Here is a 20,150-nt window from a genome sequence, read left to right on the forward strand (position 1 = left end):
GGCTTCTTCTTCCTTTTCTTTTTCTTTTAGTTGTAGATGAACACAATGCCTTTATTTTATGTGGTGCTGAGGATCGAACCCAGTGCCTCACACATGATAGGCAAATGTTCTGCCACTCAGCCCAAACCCCAGTTCTTACTTAGGCTTCTTATGTGCTTCTGTATATAGAGGCCACACTCTGTCTCTGAATATCACCTGTTGGACAAAACCATTAACTTTTCAGAAGGTATCCTAATACTGCCACTATGAATGAAAGAGTAGGAACCCTACCAAACTTAAATATTTTTTTAAAAAATCCTCAAATGGTATTAAACAAAAATCATGGAATTAATTTCAGTTTCAAAATAAGGTAAGGACACTGACCATTCAGTGAGGATCAGCCACCCACTTCCTAAGAATAAATTCTGTTTGAGCTTCTTAGATTTAGTGTGTGGCAACAGAGCCCTTTGATACCTACATCTATTAATCATACCTTCAGTCACAAGAATCGCATGATCGAAATTCATTGCATATGGGCAAAGGGCGTTTTTCTCAGTGAAATTCAAAAGCAGGTACTTCCTATGAAACAGTTATTTACTGAGATCCTTGAGCTATTAGTGTCAAGGTAAAATAGAGTGGTCAGCAGTTTATCTAGCGAATTTTTGATAAGTAAATTAAGCTATTTCCAGGCAGTAAAATATCTGTTCCTTTTAAAGGTAGATTTGTTTTGCCATTGTTGGGGTTTATCCCAGAATAGCCTGATGTTTTAGTAACTCCAGGTTTTCAACACATGTGCTCAAATAAAAATCTTTCAATTGCTATTATTTTGTGAGCCACTCACAGGATAATTTAACATAGTATATTTCTTTCTATCTCTAATCATTTATTTATTCAACATTTACCAAGTTCTGCCTATATTACAATCCAGGCCCTGAGGATAGACAGGGACTCAAGGAATTCACAGGTACTCAGAAATCCTTAGAGCAAGTGGCACACACCTAATAGAATTGTCTTCAAGGTCCTGTGGAAACCCAAAGAGGAGATGACGTGTAAGTAGAGAAGGATGAGCAGGAGTGTTCCGGGATGAATCTTGGAAGAAGGACATTCTGTGAGAGGGGGTGCACCTGTAGGCCACAGGCAGAACAGATGCTCCCCATGATTGCGCCAAGGGCACAGTAGGATGGGGTGGGAAAAGTCTGGGTAGTCAAGGGAAGCACCTTAGGACTGCTATGACACCCCCAGAAGTTTGGATGTCCTGCAAACGGTGGGAAGCACTAGAAGATCTTAAGTGGGATTTAAGCAGAGTAATGCCTACAGATTCCTCTGGGAAGAGTGGGGAGAATGCACTAAAGGAAATAATACTAAAGCAAGGAACAAATCAGGAATTTATACAATTTCCCAGAGAAGAAATGGTGGCAATATTATCTAGCCATTGAAAAGAAATAAAGAACTGGTCCATGCTACAACAGGGATAAGCCTCAAAAATGTTATGCTAAATGAAAGTCATAGGGGTCACATATTGTATGATTCCATTTGTATGAAACTTAGAGAATTAGTAAATCTATAGAGACAGAAAGTTGATTATAACCAGAAGGAACAGAAAAAGTGGAATGGCAAAAGGTGTGGGGTTTCTTTCTGGAGTGATGAACATGTTGATTCTGGGGGGTAGATACACAACTCTGTGAACATAGTAAAAGCCACTGAGTTGCACACTTAAAAGAGGAAGATTTTATAGTATGTGAATTATACCTCAATAAGGAGTATTTTTTAAGAAAAAGGAGAATGATAAAGCCAGATCAAGAGATGCACCAATGCTCTGATTCCAACCTGGCCATCTGTGTGGATGGGGCTACCACAAATCAAGACAGGGAGTTAGAAGGATTACAAGCTTCTTTCTGCGTTTGGTTTGAGACGTCTACAGAGTTGTATTAGTCGCCTCAGACTGCCATAACAAAAGGCCATCAATTAGGTGACTTAAACTACAATTTCTTTTCTTATGATTCTGGAGACTCTAAAGTTTAAGGTCAAGGTACCTGCAGATTTGGTTCCTGGGGAGGGTCCTCTTCATGGCTTACTGATGGTTGCCTTCTCTCTGTTCTCACATGGGAGAGAGAGAGAGAGAGAGAGAGAGAGAGAGAGAGAGAGAGAAAGTTAGTTCTGGTCTTTCTTCCTCTATATAAGGACACTAATCCCATCATGAAGACCCTACCCTCGTGACCCCATCTAAACCTAATTGCCTCCCAAAGGCCCATCTTTGAATGCCTAGTCCCCACTGGGAACTAGGATTTCAACATAATGATTGTGGGGTAACAAAAATATTCAGTCTTTAACAGCAGTATCATGATGATGATAAATAATAGCTAAGGGAACTTATAAGAGAGTCTAGAGATAAGAATTTGAAAGAGTTCATCATATACTTGGTATTGAAACTACGAATGTGAATAAAACAAACTAAAGAGGAAGATGGAGGAGAAGCAACAGTTGGGGCTAGACCACTAGGAAGGTCAGAGCCTTAGGAGCAGACAGAAGAGCCACCTGAGGAGGGTGAAAGGAAGCTGTCAGGAAGCAGAGATCAATAGACAGCATAAACCCACCCAGGCTAGCCAGGTCACAGGACTGATTTGAAGTCACTGAGAACACAATTTTGCTAAATCAGGGAAATTGGTGTTCAAGTGGGCCAATCCTGGACTGTGCACAGTGACAGGACCCTCTAGCTGGACACTGAGCCCTGGTTTGGGGGCTTTGAAGCAATGCAGAGGACTCCTGCTCACCTGCCCCGAGGCTGGGAACTTCATTTTATTCCAAGTGCCATTTCATTTTGCTAATGAAGTGTTTATGTTCAGCTTTCATCAGAATTAGGGTTCATTTAGTTCAAGTGCTTTGTAATTAATCTCTTATGTTAATTAATCGTTTTATACATTAATACATCCCACAAATGTGAAAGCAAAACATTTTACTTACTAATAAATCAAATTAAGCTTCTTCAAACAAAGGGCAGGATGGAAGGAAAATACCAAGAGGGATCAGGCCACAGAAGACTGATCTTTCCTGAAAAACTCTCAAGTCTGCTTTCAAATTTGAATCTGGAAAAGCAAGCTCACCCAGGTCATATCTTTGCCCACTCTGCTTAGTTAGCAAGGAATCCTCTCTCAATCAGCTGTGGTTCACAAGAAGGAAGGAAGGAAGGAAGGAAGGAAGGAAGGGAGGGAGGGAGGGAGGGAGGGAGGGAGGGAGGGAAAGAGAGAAGAGGAAGAGAGAAGAGGATTTTTCAATATTCTTTTTTTTTTTTTTTTAACTAGTCTAGATTTCTTTATTGGAATTTTAAATGTGAAATTATGGACTAACAGCAAATACTGCCAAAGCAGATTCTGTGGCTCATGTCATTTATTCTTACCTTTCAAACAATAGATAGGCCTTATGCTTTCATCCTGCTTTATGATTTTAAAAATCCCCTTCATGTATTTCACCTGCGCTAATCCTCTTGGTGACAAAGGGCGTCTACAGCAGTCAGGGGCTGTCGTTTGCATTCCAAACCTTGACGTTGTTTTCCTGGTTGCTGTCACTGGGCATGCCACATTGTCCCTCTGCCTGCCTTTTCTCACTTCTAATATGATTGCTACTCACTGCAGTTGCTTAAAGATGAAATGAATTCAAATAGACAAAAAGCTTAGAACTGTACCTGGCAAAATAGCAAATACTATTAAGACTACAGTTCTCATTATTACGTTATTCCTGAGACTAGAGGCACAGAAAGGCAAAGCTGTTCAAGCTGTAGCAGAACTTGGATTTCTCTCTGGTTCATTAGTAGCTCAATGCTTTCCACTGTGCCAATAATTGCCGGGGGTTGTGGCACACAACCCAGCACTCTAGTGAACTACCAGGGAGAACTCCAGGTGGTGATGAACCAGTGGGGTGCTGCAGGACCAGGTTGCTGGAAAACCCCTCCCATGCCCCTAGTCTGGGTAAGAGACAAGCCTGGGGGCTGTGGGTTAGAGTCACTCTTGGCTGGGTACCTCCAGCTCAGGGATGCAGCACAAACTAGGCTGTTCATAGTGCTATGCTTAGGCGCAGCTTTCCTTCTAAGATGTGCTGTGGTCTGAATGTGTCTCCCCCAAAGCTCACATTAGAAACCTAAGCCCTGATGCCATGTGTGTGTGAAGAGGTGGAATCTTTGAGAGGTGATGAGGCCACAGGGGCTCCGCCCTCATGAATGGATTCACACTGATTATAAAAGGGCTAGAAGCTGCAAGCTCATTCTCTTCCTTTCTCTGACCCTTGCCACCTCCCACCATCAGCCATAGCATGACATCAAATGCCGCCACCTTGATCTAGGACTTCCAGCGTAAGTTTCTTTTCTTTATCAGTTACCCAGTCTGTGGTATTCTGTTGTAGCAACACAAAAAAGACCAAAACAGATTCAAAGATACAAGGCTTTTTTTTGGGGGGGGTCCCCTGCTACAACTTGCTTTTTAGACTGCTTTTTGAAAACGTTGCAATTCCTGCTGCTTGCTATATAAGTAGTACATGAGGATGCCAGACTTCCCTTCCTGGTATTGAATGTTTTTTAAAAAAACATCAGAGTTAAATACACAGGCTGAAAATGGTGTTTCGATATATTTTTAATTTGTATGATTTTTAAATGATTCTTTCCATGCTTATTGCCCATTTATTGTAGGTGTGTACATATATACACACATATGTGTATCGTTTGTGCCATTGGCCTGGTTTTTCTATTTGGCAGTTCTTTTGAGGTTTTCCTGGTGATTTTAAGTATTCATATATTTTAAGAATATTATCCCTTTATCACATTTATTACAACTATGTTCTCCCATTTGGCCGTTTGACTTTTAATTTCTTAACAGTATATGTGTTTTGTTTTTGAACTGTGTTATAGTTTCTTTTGTGATTTCTTCCATGCAACTTCAGTCACATCCCCGCTCCGACTTGGCCCTTCCAAACAGAACTTCTGTACATGGTCCTGCTGATGGGACTCTGAAGGCCCCTCCCACAGTGTCACCACCTCTGCCTCCATCTCCACCCAGATTCAGGTGTCACCTATGCCTGCATGTCCAAATGGTAATTTGCCTTTCTTTTCTTCTTTTCTCTCTGTCCTCCCCATCTCTTTCTTTTTGACATTAAGACTAAAACATTACAACAGATATGTGTGACTCAGGCTTTGTGCAGACCTTTAAATCTCTTCTATAAAGGGGCCCAGGTCATTTTCAGTATCACTTAGAAGGCATCCAAATCCTTCTCTTATGCATGTGGTGGGGAAGTTATTTACCTCCAGACATGTCACATGGTACTGCTTCCATTGAGGTCTGGCTTCCATTTGCTTCTCAGTTACGTGGGTTTACAAGCCAGAATAGTTGGCCATGGGAATTTAAAATCGGTAGGACTGGGGCCGGGGTTGTGGCTCAGTGGTACAGCACTTGTCTGGCATGTGTGAGGCACTGGGTTTGATCCTCAGCACCACACAAAAATAAATAAATAAATAAAAATAAAGGTATTGGGTTCATTTACAACTAAAAAAAAAAAAATCTGTAGTACTGCAAATAGGTGCAACCACTCTGGAAAGCAGTATGAAGGTTCCTCAGAAAACTTGAAATGGAACCACCATTGGACCCAGTTATCCCACTCCTTGGTATAGTATGTGGAAAGAAAAAAAAGGAAGGAAGGGAGGGAGGGAGCTAGGGAGCAAGGGAAGGAGGGAAAGAAACTTAAAATCAGCATACTATAGTGACTTGGCTACATCAATGCTTATAGCAGCTCAGTTCACAATAGCTAAGCTATGGAACCAATCTAGGCACCCTTTAATAAATAAATGAATATATATATATATATATACACACACAATGGAATATTACTCAGCTATAAAGAAGAATGAAATTATGGCATTTCCAGTAATGGATGGAGCTGGCAACCATCATGCTAAATAAAATAAACTAATCCCCAAAATACCCAAAGGCCAAATGTCCTCTCTGATACGCAAATGCTAACGCACAATAAGCGGGGGAGTGGAGAAAAGAAGTATCTTGGATTAGACAAAGGAGAATGAAGGGAAGGGTGGAGGGATGGGAATAAGAAAGACAGTAGGATGAATCTGACATAACTTTTCTTTGTTCATAGATGAATACACAACCAGTGAAACTTCACATTGTGTACAACCGCAAGAATGAGAAGTTATACTCCATGTATGTATGAGATGTCAAAATACATTCTAGTGTTGTGTATAACTAAAAAGAGCAAATAAAAAATTTTTAAAAAGAAAAAAGATGAAGTTATGTAAAAATATGTTCTTAGTAGTTATTAAAACATAAATCATTTAAAAAGAAAGCTTTAAAATTTACTATGTATTTCTTCTCTACATCAGCAATACGTGTTTTTTTTAAAAAATTAATTCCTGAATATCCTGATCCTATCCACAAAATAACATATGATAATTACAATTAACAATTTGCAAAGCAATTAACAGAGCATAGGGTGTTTTGTTTTTTATCAGTATCTCATTTGATATTCAAAAGATTCAGGCAATTTTTTTTTTCACTTTACAAATGAAGAAACTGTTCAAGAACAAAAAACACAAATAGAAGTCTTCTTTCTTGCACAGACCAATTGTTTTCTATTTCTAATCTATTTTCCCTTCATGACACCATCTTTTTTCTTTTAAAGTTTATATATATACTTTCTAAATATCATTTTTTTAAGAGAGAGAGAGAAATTTTTTAATATTTTTTTATTTTTTAGTTTTCGGTGGACACAGCATCTTTGTATGTGGTGCTGAGGATCGAACCTGGGCCGTACCTGGGCCGCATGCATGCCAGGCGAGCCCGCTACCGCTTGAGCCACATCCCCAACCCCAGAAGTGAAATGGTAAGCGCTTTGATCAGAAACTTAAGCGCTTTAAAGAAAGTGGAGGTGCTGGGGATTGAACCCAGGACCTCGTGCATGCTAAGCACGCGCTCTACCACTGAGCTACACCCCCAGCTGGCCTAAATATCATTCTTTATAAATAGAATCTGAGATCCCTGGATGAAAGCTAATTTTAGGACTAAGGATGGGAAATGCCTGGAACATTTTGAAGTTAGTAAGAAAGTGTTCAAAAATGATGCTTATAGGTTAAAAGGACAAGGAGCTAACCTGAAGGAGCTATTAATAGCCAACCTGGGACAATCTGAACAAAAAGAAAATAATGATATTAGTGAATTAAAACACATATCATAAAATAATAATTTATTATTATTTTGATATAAATAAATAACCAAATAATTGGGATAATTTATTCATATCAGCTCTTCCTTATGAAGGAATTCCAACTGGCAAATGAGGGAATGTAAGAAGTAAAAGAAGAAAGAGTGATGAAAATAAAAAACTACTACTTAGTAAACAATAATTTGCAGTCCCACCAATAGTGCATAAGTGCTCCATTCTCCCCACATCCCCACCAGCATTTATTATTATTTGTATTCTTTTTTTGGAGGGGGGGTACTGGGGATTGAACTCAGGGCCTTGCACATTCAAGGCAGGCACTCTACCCACTGAGCTATATCCCTGCTCTATTATTTGTATTCTTGATGACTGGTATTCTATTTGGAGTGAGATGAACTCTCAGTGTAGTTTTGATGTACATTTCCCTGATTGCTAAAGAGTTGAACTTTTTTTTCATATATTTGTTGGCCATTTGCCTTTCTTCTTTTGAGAAATATTTACTTAGGTCATTTGCCCATTTATTAATTGGGTTTTTTTTGGTGTTAATTTTTTGTGTTCATTATATATTCTGGCTATTAATCCTTTGTCAGAAGAGTAACTAGCAAGGATAATGGGTTTCAGATCTAAAGACATAGAGGTTATTATGTTAAGTATCTATCAATTCTTATTTTTTTGAATGCTTTTTATCAACAAGAAGAAATCTAAATTCAGAAAGAAGGAACAGGAAAAAAGGACACAATGACAAACCTGGACCTGATAAAATATGCTCGTATGTTAAATCTTAGAATCTTTTTGAAAAAGAATTATAACACTTTAGTTTGTATTGCAAAAGGGTAATATTAAAATTATTAACAAAAACTATGGGACATGAGGTCAGAGTTAAAGAGGCCTAGGAGTCTCATCAGGTTAAGAGGAGCGTACAAGTAAAAAATAACTTAAAATTTTTATTGCAGCCCACGAAAGGACAACACTAAAAGTTCAGAAGCATAATATGTAAATTCCGAAAATAACAGTGAGGGAGGAGGGAACATAGAAAGGTGGTTATTCTACCAGAAGATAGAAAAATAAATAAACAAAGGAGAACTGGAGGCCATCCTGCAGATTGTAAATAAAAACAAGTAATAAACTTAAAAAAACCCAGCAATGTCCGTAATCCTAATAAATATAAATAAATTAAACAATAAAATGGAGAGATTCATGAATTAGAATTTTTTTAAAAAAATTCAGTTGAATGTTATTTCAAGATGCACAATAAACATAAGGACAAAGGAAAGGCTGACTGTTAAGGCCCTGTGTGTTAGACTGGATTACTACTGGTCCCGGTTTTTCATTCCCCTCTCATCCGCACTCTTGCCATAGTCTCTTCCTGAGCAGTCTAGATTCTTGCTCCTTGACTTTAAACTTGGTCATAGAATTTCCTTTGGCCAGAAATGACAGTGGGCCAGTTCTGAGCATCCCCACGTGTTTTCCATTGTCCTCTTGCTGTTTTGCTTTTGCCATGAGCACTTCTCTTATAAAGTTGCTGTCCCAGTAGCACCAACACCAGAATAAACCCTTGTAGAAGAGAGAGATTCCCCCACCAAACCACAGGTCCTCAGCAAGAAGCAGAGCTTCCCTGGCCAGCCCAGCTTAGATCAGCAGAGCCCAGCTGATCAGTGTTCTGTGAACCAATCTTTTATTTTAGTCTGCATGTGCTTACTTGGCATAATAGGGAGAAATAAGGCCTATAATCTCCTGCCTACCATTTTGAACCCTGGTTTTGTACAAGGTGCTTTTGTATTTTGCGTACCCTGCCAGCTCAGCAGCCCTCCGGAATGCTACAATCTGCAGGATGGCCTCCAGTTCTCCATATCCTCCTTTAGGTCTTAATCCCTTTTATGCTATTTAAATCACAGTGACTTATCTGCATTTATTTTTTGTCAGATTGGCCTGGAATGTTGTGGGTGCTGTCCAATATTTGATACAGTGGTTCCGGCTCATTGGTTGCAGGGAAGCATTTGGGAGTAGTAATCTTTTCAACTTTTAAAAAATAACATAAGGAAGAAATCCACCATCTCCTTTCCTCTGCTGAGTTTACCTTTAGCTCCTAATATGAGTGGCTCCTATTTATTATTTAATCAAAAATTGTACCCCTTTTTCTTTTTTTGGCATGCTAGAGATTGAACCCAGGATGCTTTATCACTGAGGTTCATCCCCAGCCCTTTTTATTTTTCATTCTGAGACAGGGTCTCACTAAATGGCTGAGGCTGGCCCTAAACTTGCCATCCTCTTGCCTGAGCCTCCTCAGTCAGTGGGATTACAGGCATGCACCACTGTGCCTGGTGCCTCCGATGTATTCTTAAAAACATCTTCCTTGTAGTTTTGAGAGCTTTTTTTGGACACCTATCCTCCACCTATTTATAAGTTGTCCATGGTCCCCATTTAGCTCCTTTAATTTTTGGAAAGCTATGTTTTTCTTGTAATAACCTCTTAGCTTTAGATAGATAATAGTGATGTAAATTTAACAAAGTCTAATTAGACTGGTGGATTTTCCATTCACATTGACACCACACAAAATTTGTACTTACCAGCCATGTTCAGCAGTGTCCAGGAAACTGGAAAAAAAAAAATCTGAGCATTTGCAGGAAGCTACTTATCAAAGCACAGGGGGAAAGAGTCTCAAAACTCTTGAAGGCAAATCATAGTTCTATGAAAAATTGATGTAGCATCAAACAATATAGCCTGAGACATTTCAGTGAACTCGTGTTATGAAGGTGTAATTCTTGTGTTTTATACCTGCACACAATAAAAGTATCAGGGTTGTCTGAAAAGCCTGCCTCATTACTTAGACTCTTAAATTGCCAGCCTGCATTTTTAAAAGTCACATAAAAGGATGGATTTGTGATAGAAGGAATGCATTGATTTCCCCACATTCTGTCTCTGAAATGGAAAAAAAAAAATGAGACAGTATTTGAAAGAACCATCAGGTTCAATATTTATGACAATAATAAAAACTTTTTAATACCGAATGTTCTAAAAGATTTGAATTTTTGTACCAGATACAATATAAGACTGAGACGGTAAGTTTATGAAGTGACACACAGTTGTTTGGGAAATAATGAATGTTTCCAAGAAACTCTGGATGATTTATAAGCAAAACAGACTCTCACGTAGCAATAACAGGAAAAAGATAATATCACAATCACAATATTTATTCTCAACTAGAGGTAGTCTACTTCAGTTTAGGCCAAGTAGCAAGCTCAAGGCCACTCACCAGGAAGTTGCGATCTTGTTTTACTCTAAAAAGTTAGAAGAAGCCAGCAGCATGGATGATTTTGTCATGGGTGTTGTTGCTGCTGCCAGATGTCCAGGTGTGGAGGGCTCACTCCATTTCTGACACCATGGTCTCTGCTTCACACGAGACTCCAGGACTTTGGTTTGAATGTTTTCAATTCTACTGATCCCATGTCTCCACTCCCTCTCCTGTTTCTTGTAGACAACCATTCTAATGTACTTCCAATCGTGTGTGTGTAGTGAATATATACCTTTATGTGTGGTTCCAAGAACTAATATGCATCTGTGAATAAAACAGATAAAAACCCCTGCCTTCCTGAGCCTGTATTTATTCTAGTGATGCCTAATTTAAAAAAAAAAAAAAAAAAAAAAACACTAGGAAATATCACTAGAAAGTAATGGGTACCATGAAGAAAAATTAAAGAGAGAAGAGGATATTCTTGGGATTGCAGTGCCAATTTAAACAGGGACGTCGGGAAAGGTCTCATTCAAGAGGTGACATTTGGGCAAAGATTGGAAGAAGTCAAGTGCGAGATCCATGCAGGTGTCCCAAAGACCTCAGCTCGGCCACTGCCACAGCTCTAAGCCTTGGTTCTAACTGCTGTGTGGGGTTTCATTCTGTGCTTTTCCCATACTTGACACATGAGTCTCTGGGAGAAGGCCCCATGTGAGCAGCTCACTGATGAATACACTCCAGAAAGATTTTTATGGGTGTTAACATAACCCAACCAAGTACTTCTGAATTTTTCTTGAGAATAGCCACATTTGCCTACATGGCTAGCAGCCCACTGGGGCCACTATATGGTTGCCCTGGGCTTTGTCCAAATTTCTAATTTTTGCCAATATGATGAAAATAAAATAATATTTCATTTTTAAGGGAATCACTTTTAAAAAAATAATTTTTATTATAGTTAAATATATATAAGAAATTTTGCCATTTTAAGTGTACCATTCAGTCTCATTAATTACAGTCATAACTTTGTGCATTTCATCACACTAAATACCATTGCTTTTTAATTTGATTAGCTTCATATGCTTTTCCATGCCTTTACATTTGATTTTTTTCCTATTCACCATAAGAAAGCAAATTCAACTGGTAAAAGAAAAAAAAGCTCTAAGTTCTAACATAGCCCTGTTGCTTAGGAGTCAGACAGCCTTGGATTTGAATCCTAGGTCTTGCTTTACTGGCTGAGTGATGTTGGGAAAGTTACATACTCTGAGTCTCAGTTCCCTTGTTTATAGAATGGAAATAATAATACTGATTGTTCTAGAGTCTTCTAAATATTAAATTCGATGATAAATGTAATAATAATAATATTAACTAATATAAATTATTTAATGTTTATTAAATGTGAGTTAATATTGAATACTATTACTAATTGACATTATTATTAGTTAGATGCTATTTCATCTGAACCTGCGCTTATGCAAACAGTGGGACAGCTGACCTTCCTACCAAAGGAGGAAGTGTGGCAACACTGTCCTTCCTACCAAAGGAGTCAATGTCAGGATTTGGAGGAGGAAGAAACGGGATTGAAAAATAATAATTTAAATCCAGAACCAGAAGGGGAAAAAATAGGTTAAACAGCACTGAAACAATAATCTTAAGTAAGGGACAAGGACAGTAGATGAGGTTGGGTACTCAAATGGAAGTTCTGTTCCCAGGCTGCGTGCGTGCACACTCCCCAGCAGGAGGAGGAATGGCTCTGTGCTACCTCTGCCCTGCTGGTTCTGCCATACCCACAGACCCTGGAATCTCAAGGACGACCAGATGCACTTTTTGGGGGGATGGGGGTTCTGATTTTTTGAAATGCTGAGATGTTTCAACACACATTTTGGGTCTGAATCTCGTTGATTTGATTGATGCCACTGATATATAAATAACTCATGCTGGCAGATTTCACTGATGATGTGAGAGACACACCCATCGGCAGTTTTACTGAAACTGAGTCAGGTTTTGCTTCCCACTACTATTATCATGGATCCTGCTACTAGCAGCATAGACCTCAATCACTTCAGGAAGCTGCCAAAATGCAGAAACAACTCACGCAAAGCAAAAAACAAAGGAAAAGCACTCATATGTAGGAAAAGTGTTTTCAGTGCAAAACTGAGAATCCAGTAGAATAAACACCTTAATCCAGCCGTTTACTAGCATTTGAAAAAGAAAAATTAATTGCCCCTGCTTGAGTAGTTTTTAAAGCATATTTAAATAATAAAAAAAAAAAAAAGCTTTTTCTATCCAACTGCTCCTCTTCCAGAATATCTAATTGTAGAATTTCCTTACTGAAAATGTGTGCTTTGGGTTAGAAAAGAATATTTAGAAATCCTTTCGCCAAAAAAGCAAGTGGGAGTGGAAATTTGAAAGAGGACCGCCTAATTCAGCACTAAAACCAGTGTGAGGAGCAGTGTGTGTGTGTGTGTCTGTGTGTGTGTGTGTGTGTTACAAAATGCGCTTTTCAAAGGGCTGAGAGGTGGATGGGAATGTTTGCTTAGCTCCTTTGAGAAGAGAAAAGGTGCTTGGACCTCGGCTTGTTTCTTCTTTAGAATAATTTGGATGGAATTTGTGATGCAGAAAAGCTTAAAGAAAAAGGAATAGTCATTCTGTGTGGTGGAGAATTTTTGCAAAAACTAATTCCTTTCTCCAAACAAGGTATGTCTGATAAATTGCTAAACTATGCATAGAGTTGCTTTCCATTCATTATTATAGAAATGGTAAAATGTATTTGTCACTAAGAAACTAGATTACATACCTTACTAAGTGATCAGTCTGTGTAAATTTTAGTTTCAAGAGAGTTGGGATGGGAGAGGGTGGTAGCATCCTCGTAAAAACTAGTAATATTTATATTTATATATGTATATGTGTTTATCAGTTATAAACATTGTCAATATTAGGACAAAGTTTTCACCCTTTTTTTTAAGCCAACTTAATGATGGTTAAAATAAATTGAAAAGCATGACATTTGTATAGAATTTTTAAAGTAATTTACATTTTTCTTGCTTTTTCCAACTTTGCTTCCTGTGATAATAATTGAACAATTCACGTATGACAGCGTATGAAAAACAGTGTGAGAAATGGGCACACGGATGCTAAATTAAAAGAGAAATTACTTAATGTGACTCTGGACCTCTCTCTTCAGGCAGATCTCAGTGGCTTAGATGTGCTTTTCTGTGTCTTGTTTACACTAGAAGTGTTTTCCTAGGCTGAGGGCTTCTGCTACTGATAAGCTCAAGAAGGGACTGGCATTGTTCAGTCGACCATTGTAGCTCAACTTTGCACAGGAAGACAGGATACAAAAATCTCTTTTAAGCATGATTTGTGTCAAACCAGTATAAACATGAAATAAACGCCTCAAGCCCAGGTTAAACAGAGAGGATAAGACTGAATAATTGGACATGATCCTTTGCTCCAGACAACCCACAGCATCTTTGCCATCCCCAAACCCAGAGTGGAATTCAAGATTTTCTTAGGGTTTATTGTAAACATTAAACCAGGCATTCTTGGCTGTGGTAGTTGTTCAAAACTCTGTGTGCTCAGAAAATGGTATTTTGCCATTACGTTGTGTTGCAATAAATTTGGAAGTTTTGGTGGTAAAGTTCTGAGGTTGTTTTTCCTTTGGTCTCTTGGAAGATGAAACGCCCTGCAGCAAGACAGGATCAAAGGATGTTTGTTTATGTATTTTCTGTGTGTGTGTGTGTGTGTTAGCTGCAAGTAGTAGCTGCCCCTGTAGAAAAACTGGAAGTGCCCATCATTTATTTATTGAATTAAAAGACCGGTTTTGTTGTTGTTGTTGGGTTTTTGGGTTTTTTTTGTTTTTTTTTTTTTGTAAAAGGGCTTTTGTAGGACTGCATTTTTATTGCAGTACACTACTTTACCAGACTTATTTAAATGTATCTTATCTCACCCTGAAAAGGAAATAACTTAGAAACATTGGAAATGTTTCTAAGTTTATGAGTGGCATTTAGAAGATCTAATTATCTTCTCCATCAAGTTACAGGTCACATGAAGAATAGGCTCTTTCAAAGAAATTACAGCAGGTTTGAGAATGGTTTGTAAATAGTGTCGGGAGAACAAAAAGGCTTGTGCTGTTCTCAGCTGTAGTTCCTGTAAGACACATGGAGCAGAGGAGAGCAGTGGGGTTTGACCCTATGTGCCAAACCAGGAGTCCTAAATTATAGGACCCACTCTGTGGCTCCCTAGCTGGGCTACCTCGGGAAAGGTGTGTGTTTCCTGCTCTGAAAAATAGAAATAGCAAAGCCTGTACACCTTCTCTCCCAGGGTGGCCATAAGGCTTGATATTGGTTCTCAGTTCCAACAAAGTTTTGAAACATGAAAACTTCTATAAAAATGCATTTTCCCATATACTAAAAAAAAGATTCTATTGGGAGGAGTCATTGGTCTTACAAAAAAAATACTTCATATCCTCCAGATGTTCCCATTACATGTGTCCTCATATACAGCCAAGTTTTAGCAAATATGGGTGCAGACAGAACACATGGGTCTGTTGGTCAATGGAAGAGCATCTAGCTGTGTGGCCTTGGGGAGGTGACTCAGCATCTCTGACCCTCATTTCCTCACATATGAAATGAAGAAGTTGGACAAGGTAGTCTCTATAGTCCCTTCTAAATATATGGTTCTATGCACGGAAACCTCTTCAAAGTCTAAACTGCCCAGGACAATTTCATTGTTGAGAATCTGTATATTACTGAAGGCGTATCAAAACAAGGTTATGGAATCTATGATAAGTTTTAAATATTTATGTGTACCTAACTAAAGACTATAATGTATACAAAAATGAATTTTAACATAACTGTATTCTTCACAAGACAATTGAAGGAGATTATGGTGTGTGTGTCTTTTGTTATATATTCATATGCATACATGTATCTCACATAGCTTACTAGGGGGTCCAAGTTCCATGACAATCTTCTTTCAGTTTTCTGGTGTATTTCTGTGATTGTCTGCATGACCTCATGTGGAGACAATGTCAAATGTCTAAATTTATGGCCTTTCATGTGATGCCAAGACGAAATGTTGCTCCTAGGCTTTGGACTCTCCTAGGCTGTTCGGCTGCAGGCTCTGTCATTGCTTAAATATGTTAACTTTAGTCAACTACTTAAAAAATCTGTGGGCCCAACTTTCTCATCCATGCAAGGGATCTATTGTTAGAGCCTGCCTCACAGAGTTATGGCATAGAGTTGTGGCAAAGGGTTTCAATCCGTGACTGGCACACTGTCAGCCCCCTAATATTAGCATGTATTTTCTTTATTAAATGTGACTGGAACAAAGAACCCAGATCAGCTGTGCAACCATTCACTTATAATCATTGTCAAGTTTTTTAAACACCAGCTCTTTGGATATGGGAAGCAAATAGATTTGTGGATTTCTGGGATATTAACATGATTATTGGAAGCCAGTTGTTCGTTCTTTATCCAGAGGATCTGAGCTAATCAGTCCTTCAGCAAGTGATCAGCATCAGAGGCAGCTTCTGTGATGACTGTAATTTGAGAATGCCCAAAGGTCCCTGCCAAGCTTGCTGCCTTCAAGTGTGTCTCCTTCTGATCTGCAGAAGACAATGAAATTCTGAACCCCCTGAGCACAGCGCATGAGGAAGGGTACAGGGAAGCTGACAGTATTTTACTGGCGAGGGTGATCCTTAGGCAAGAGGCAGTGAGACAACTTCTGTTTTTGCAGAAAATGGGTCGAGAGGAGCATAAAACCAGGTGAAGTTAAGATACACATCAGAAATGACTTTTGATAGTGCTGGTCATTAAAGTTTTAATTAAAAAAAAAAAGACAAACATAAATCAGTCTGGGATCACCTGCAGGAGGTCCTGTTTATAGATGAGAAGGTGAAAGGTTGAAAGGCAGGGAAAACCCCCAGGCGTGCCCAGAGTCACATGTTCACAATGCAGCAAGGACTATTTTTGTTATGTTTACTGCATTTTCCATGGTTACCTCATTTGTAAAATAAACAGTTGTGGACACTGGCTTTAGAATTTGTTTTTAATCAGCTAGAAACTCTTGGGCTTCAACAGACGGCAAACCTTATAAAAACCCTCGGAGACCATCTGAAACTCTCAGGGCTGCCTGGCCAGGGCACAGAACACACCAGATGATGCTAGAGTGGAGCCACCTATTAAAAACTACACAACATGTGGCAAACCTGCACATGCGAACCCCCCCACACACAGATGTTGTGAGTCGGCACAAATGCATGGCCCCATTCCAGCCAAGATCCTGAGGGACAAAGGTGATCCCAGGATCCTGGATGCCAAAATCCTTTCCTGAGTCAAATCTCTGATTCAGAATCTTGCAACACAGAAATATTCATTTTCTGTCAATTCCATTTAGAGAGTGTTTTTATGTTTTATTCTGATCTTATGATTTAAAAGAAAGCTTATTTAGGTCCACTTCTAGTTTATATTTTTCACTAGGTTTTTTTTTTCAGTTCTTTTTAAGAATCGAATACTACATATCATTCTTCAACCATTGTGGCCAAATGGTACAGCTATCGAAAAGATTTTTATGTCAACGGATTGAAGAGACTTACAAATCCTTTGAGTAGAGGTTGACGGAACAAAAATATGGAATTGCTCTCCTTCTCCGTGTCTTAATCAGTGGGGTTACTATTAACAGACTGCCATAAACTGGGTGGCTTAAACAACAAATATTTACTTTTCACAGTTCTGGAAGCTGGGAAGTCTAAGATCAAGGGTCTCCAAGACTCCTGTCTGGAGAAGGCCCACTTCCTGGTGCACCAAGTTCACCCTCTGGTTGTATCCTCACATGCTAGAAAGAGGGAGAGTCTTCTCTGAGGTCCCTTTTATAAGGGCACTAACCCCTTTCATGAGGATTCCCCCTCATGAACTAATTACCTTCCAAGGGTCCCATCTCCTAGTACCATCACACTGGGGATTAGGATTCCAGAATTTGAATTTTGGAAAGACATAAACATTCTGTTCATTTGGCCCTAGAATAATTTAGCCAAATGGCAGCCACAAATCCACATGTTCTTGGTATATTTGGGCTACTGTAACAATACACCACAGACTGGGTGGTCTATACAACAGAAACTTATTTCTATAGTTCTAGAGGCTGAGAAGACCAAGATCAAGGCACCAACAGGTTTTGTGTCTGGTGAGGAACCACTTTCTGGTTCACAGATGATAAGGTCTCACTGCATCTGTATGTAGTGGAAGGAGCCAGGGTCTCTCTGGTGCCTCTTTTATGAGGGTAGTAACTTCAAGCGCAAGGGTGCTGCCCTGGTGACCTAGTCACCTCCCCAAAGCCCTATCTCCTAATTCTGTAACCTTGGGAGTGACGAGTTCTAAATATGAATTTTTTGTCGGGGACACAAACATTCAGACCATAGTAGGTTCCTTCACCCAGAAATCCAAGAGTCAAATCATGGCTAACCTTGGACAGCATCTCACTGAGAGATTCAGCTAGTTGTTTCACCTCTGCTAGGTCCTAAACTAATGTTTGAGTGGACCACATTTTATAAGATGGTGGGATGACGATGATGGTGGTGATCATGACGGTGGCAGCAGTGCCTGATTAACCACTACTCCTGCAACAGCAAATTAACTCCTTTTCATATATGAACCCATTTAATCCTAACAGCAAACATATGGGTGGGTTGTTACTAACCTCATTATACAGATTTAAAAACAAAAAACCCTGAAGCAATGAGAAGTTAGTTAAGTTGTCTGAGATCCCACAGTTTGTTAGAGAACTCAACTTGAAATCCAAGAAACCTAATTCCAAGCTCACCTTCTTGGTCACACTTGGTCATGGTTTTTCTGTCACTGTACCAAATTAATCTTTGCCATCCTGAAAACAGCTTTCAAATCAAGTCAAATTTCTAAGAAAAATATCCTTTCTTGCAAGTAGAGACACCTCAGTAATAAGCATGAGGGAGGTTGGAGGAGGGAACTCACAGGAGATTTGTGGGGGGAAAGGAGGGGTTTGTTTCTGTCATTTTGGGATAACCTTGTGATTTTAGAATCACTTCCCAAGAGGGTAGGGAGGAACTGACTCTGGGAAGGGGGAGCCTGAGGAGCCTTCATCACAAAGCCCTCTGGGTGGTGTGTCCCCAGAAGGTTTCCTTTATCTTCACTAAGGGTAAAGTCAGCATCTTGTCACAGAAAGAATCACACTTCCTCATGACTCAAACTGCAGCAGAAGCCACCGTCCCTGATAAGGGTCTCTACAGGGACAAGACTCCAGGAAAATTTCTCAAATTCTTTCCCTCAGTTGGAGGAAGGCTAAAGTTTTGTGTGGACTTGTGGCAAAATTTCATAAAAATCACCCTTCGGGCGATTCTGCATTTTTTTCTTCTCAGATTCAAAAGGAAAGGGGGGCGACCATTCCTGGGAGAGGCGGAGAGACTCCTACATATAGTTTCCAAGGGATCAGGTCCCTGGCATCTTAATGCTAAGTGAATTCCCTCCCCCTGGGTTCCTTTGTGTCTCAGACAGAGAAAACATGCTTTAGACGTAAAGGCGCACGTCAACTTGCCCAGACTGGCTTTGCTTGTACAACGCAGCAAGTAAATCTGTGCCCCCAAAGGTAAAAGGAGTTTGGGAAGCAGAGATAATAGCATTCAATGGCAGCAACCACAAGTATTTATTGGGCCACCCCAGGTGCCATTAACTATTCTATGTACAGAACAGTTTCCGTTTTCCTAGAGCACCCACACCGACCCACAGGGGACACACACTGGGAAAATATTTTGAAGCAGCCTGGTGGTGGTAGGGGCTGTGCAAAAAGATAAGGAAGGAAGATAAGGGGGCGACAGGAAGCAGAGAGATGGAGGTGATTGTTTGTGTTGCATGATTAGATAAGTGTCTGATAAAGAGACATTTAAACAGATTGGTGAAGGAAGTCAGGGAGTGACCTATGTGGGTCCTTGGGCAGGGCGTTCCAGGTGGGCTTGGAGCCAATGCAGAGACCCTGAGCAGTCCCATGCTTGGGAAGGCAGGGTATCTGGACTGAATGAGAGGACAGGTAGGATCAAAGGTGTATGTTGGACAAGCAGATACGCAGCACATCCTCCCCGTGTCCCTCGATATCCCCAGAAACCTCCTACTGGGGCAGCTCTCTCTCACCTCTGCTCTGGATGAAGTCTGGCTTAGGTCCCTTAATATTTCAGGCCATGCTCAGTGTTTTTAAGAAGAAATTGATTATAGTCTACCTGAAACATTCTCACTATAGCCATTAAGGTATATTACTAGCAAGCCCTTCTGAAAAATGGTGTTTAGAGCTTCTAGCTTCATCAGCCACATCCAGATTTCCTTTTTGCTGCCTGAATTCTCTTTCTCCTGCCTTTACCTGTCTTACTCTGGCTTCCTTTTTTTTTAATTTTTTTTTTTTTAGTTATACATGGACACAATATCTTTATTTTTATTTATTTATTTATTTATGTGCTGCTGAGGATCAAGCCCAGTACCTCACACATGCTAGGTGAGCGCTCTACCACTGAGCCACAACCCCAGGTTACCCTGACTTCTAACAGTGGTCTTTTCATGCCCCAAGTTGAAGTGGGTCCAGAGAGGCCAGGCAAAAGTGACAGAAAGGCCTAGCTAGGCACAGCTATGAGCTGGCATCCAGAGTCCCCAAACTTGTCAGAGTTTATAGCTGTTTCTTGTTGGCACTGCGGTGGGTGCCTGGCAGACTCTCCCACTTC

General features: G+C 39.7%; 1 protein-coding gene and 1 non-coding gene across 2 annotated transcripts in view; one reads left to right on the forward strand and one right to left on the reverse strand.

Annotated features, from left to right (window-relative positions):
• Window positions 1–6,892: 6,892 nt before the first annotated feature.
• Window positions 6,893–6,964, reverse strand: Trnaa-agc (transfer RNA alanine (anticodon AGC)). Its single transcript has one exon. It is a non-coding gene; the product is annotated as a tRNA-Ala (tRNA).
• A 5,937-nt stretch (window positions 6,965–12,901) lies between these two features.
• Window positions 12,902–20,150, forward strand: part of Vit (vitrin) — a 108,333-nt gene continuing 101,084 nt past the window's right edge. The window contains exon 1 of the mRNA XM_077105187.1: window positions 12,902–13,111. The gene's annotated coding sequence lies outside the window, so the exon portion shown is untranslated. The remainder of the gene's footprint in view (window positions 13,112–20,150) is intronic.

Source organism: Callospermophilus lateralis, chromosome 14, assembly GCF_048772815.1.
Source record: "Callospermophilus lateralis isolate mCalLat2 chromosome 14, mCalLat2.hap1, whole genome shotgun sequence".
Taxonomy (NCBI): Eukaryota; Metazoa; Chordata; class Mammalia; order Rodentia; family Sciuridae; genus Callospermophilus; species Callospermophilus lateralis.